The sequence below is a fragment of the Fopius arisanus genome, unplaced genomic scaffold (assembly GCF_000806365.1).
Source record: "Fopius arisanus strain USDA-PBARC FA_bdor unplaced genomic scaffold, ASM80636v1 scaffold00017, whole genome shotgun sequence".
NCBI classification, from domain to species: domain Eukaryota; kingdom Metazoa; phylum Arthropoda; class Insecta; order Hymenoptera; family Braconidae; genus Fopius; species Fopius arisanus.
This window is the reverse complement of record NW_011887756.1, coordinates 1,097,634-1,100,591: the sequence shown is the minus strand read 5'-3', so window position 1 is coordinate 1,100,591 and position 2,958 is coordinate 1,097,634. Positions and strand designations below refer to the sequence as shown.

At 30.8% G+C, this 2,958-nt stretch overlaps 1 protein-coding gene across 1 annotated transcript in view; it reads right to left on the bottom strand.

The window, feature by feature from the left end:
- LOC105263938 (hemocyte protein-glutamine gamma-glutamyltransferase) overlaps window positions 1-366 on the bottom strand; it is a gene marked incomplete in the record, with an annotated part of 10,084 nt that extends 9,718 nt beyond the window's left edge. Inside the window, 1 exon segment of the mRNA XM_011300470.1 lies at window positions 263-366.
- Window positions 367-2,958: the final 2,592 nt, after the last annotated feature.

Below are 2,958 nucleotides of genomic sequence, written 5' to 3'. Positions count from 1 at the left end.
GGATATCTCGGAATCGAAGGGAGATAGTGATTTTTTTATAGATATCTTTTTTGGAGGTCTCATCTTCTTCTATAGAAAATGTTCTTACAAGAAAATTGCTATGTCTCTTTGATTCTGAGATATCAGCGAAAAACTGGCTTGGAAAAAATGTGCTAATCCCAATTTACCACTTCAATACAGAATTAATTAAAAAATTCACACGTGTGTCCTTTTTTTGGAATGATTATGAAAGAGTTGTTTGGTAATTAGATGATCAACTGACCTTGAATTTGTTTCAGTCTCGGTGATAAATGATGAGAAAAATATGAAGTTGATGGACAGAAGTGATTGTCGAACTGACCGCACTGGTTGGATATTTTCGCTTTATATGAGTCGGTGTGTAACTCCTGTCGAGAGACCACAAAATCCCCCACCCCATGATGATGATGATGATGATGATGATGACGGGGACAGCCCCAACGATAACGCATACACGATCACGGATTTCGTTGGAAAACTCATGAATACTTCGCATTTCTTGTATGAAATCCGCAGCGAAAGTGCATTTTTTCCGAGACCAGTTTTTAGTCAATATCTCGAAATTGGAAGAAGATACCGATTTTTTCATTCATACCATTTTTGTAGCTCTCATTATTTTCTGTAAAGAATGTTTATACAAAAAATTCGCTATGTTTCTTCAATTCCGAGATATTAGCCAAAAACTGGCCTCGAAGAAAATGCACTTGTAGAAAATGTTAATCAATGAAATAAATAATGTGGAAAAAATCAATTACTTTGTTGTCTGAATATTCAAAATTGAATTAGTTAATTTTCTGTCAATCAATTCGAAGTTACGAATATTGTAAAGATTGTTTGCAGTATTGGTTTTCATTTACCTGCCTTTTGTCTTCTTAGGATTTCAATTATAGAATACCGTTTCGACGAGAATTTCTATAGAATGTTAAAAATAGAATAGAGAATAACTCTTGTACAATTTAAACTCTAGTTTTCCTGTTCGTATGTTAATGACAAAAAAACTCAGAAGAAGAATGATACATTGACATCGCCCGAAGGTCTCGTGCATCATCTCCAAAATTCCCAGTAAAACACTTTCTTCATGCCTCACTGAAACTAAATCCAAATGATATTTTCTAAATTAAAATAATTAAATAAATTACTTAAAATACGCAACAGCAATTCCATACCAAATTATTTTTCTTTATCTTCAATTAAAAACAAAAATTTGATTTGTTTTTTTTTACACAAAAATAGAAAAAAAAATTTGATCCCGTGTGATGAAAGGAAAATGTCAAACTCATTGATTTAGTTTTTCTAATTCCGCAAAAAAAAGGTGTAGTCATCACGAATAATTTTTCTACAGAGGAAGGAAAGTGAGTGAATTTCTAGATGACTCAGGGAATTAGACGAGAAAGGATAGTAAAATGTAGAGTGAAATAAAACAGGAAGACTAATCATTTACTTCATTCACAATTTTATTGTGTCACACTGTGTATCGCCTACACACATTACGTAGTAAATTATTGGTCTGTCTTTAAATCCCATGTTTTTCCTTTTCCCATCGAATCATCAGAGGAATCAGTCCAATCAGTCGCTCAGTTCAACGACACGATCGACAATTTCCTCATTATTCATTATTCAGAATTCCATCCGAGTTCCAATTATTGTCTCAAGCTTTTTTACTCACAGATAAGCAATTAGTTGGAATTATTTGCATGATTATGCTCTTTTTTTTTTATTTTATAGTTTCTCCTTCTAATTGAGTTGTGAATTGACTCAGATTTCGTCGATGATTATTCAATTTTCAATTCAATGGCTGAATAATTGAATTTATTGTGCAGAATATATTGACAATAATTGGAACTCTTGACAATGATCATAGGTCATAGTAATTAAATAATAAAAAAAAACAGAATGGGGTACAGTCTAGGGCGAAATGGATAGTGTATTGAGCATCCATTTCTAAAATCTCTCTCTAAAAAACATTACATTTAAGGCAAGTAGTTTGTAAACATGAAATGAACATATCAACAATCAATTGGAATAATTTATTGATTTCTTAACGATTTGCGATAACGGATTGAATTTGAATAAGGATTACTGAATTATTCTCTTGTTAATTAATTAATATTCAAATTACAGATTCGTGACGTACAATTTGTTTATCGTGATTTTTTGTTTAAAGTCGGGTTCAATTTAATTTTTGGCACGGAGAATATGCGGTGATTGCATCAAATATAAATTGTATTTCAGTGATAAAAAAGTAATTAGTACGACTAATTTAATTAGACTAAAAAATTACGTGACTGAGAAATAAATTCAAGGATTTCTTCAGGCCTGCTAAAGAAATGTACAAAAAATGTTGAAATAAATGCTTTTGTAGGAAATTTAATCTACTACTAAATTTCGTAATATTAATCTCTAACTTATTAGTTCTACAGATATTATTTCCAGAGTAGTGTCGTAGCAATAATTATTGAATTGAGAACAAAAGAATATTTTAATAAATAAACTAGTGCATGAAAAATGCAATTCACATACGAATTTTTAAAAATAATAGTGCATTTCCAATGGTTTTGCATCATTTTTTTACTGCGTCACAGAATCTATTTTTCTCGAACTACGTCCACGGAATTATTTATCCATCATTTGGACAAAAATACTCGTATTGAAAATCAATATTTATATTAGTTCGATAATGGCACATTTCTATAATTTTTCAGAAATAAATTTCTTCCATCTTCATTCATCAATTTTTTTTCGTGTCCAGAAGTTTCTTGAAGCTTTCAAAAATCTTTCAATTAGTGTTTGTTGCCTAAACAGACAAACATCAATCATTACACCAATAAAATATTCATAATCCTTCTCATCACGACCTGGTTATCGCAATAATCGCCGGAAAAATGGATTTTCAGTGCTGTTTCCACCCAAAAGATGCCAATTAATCAAGCAATACATGTT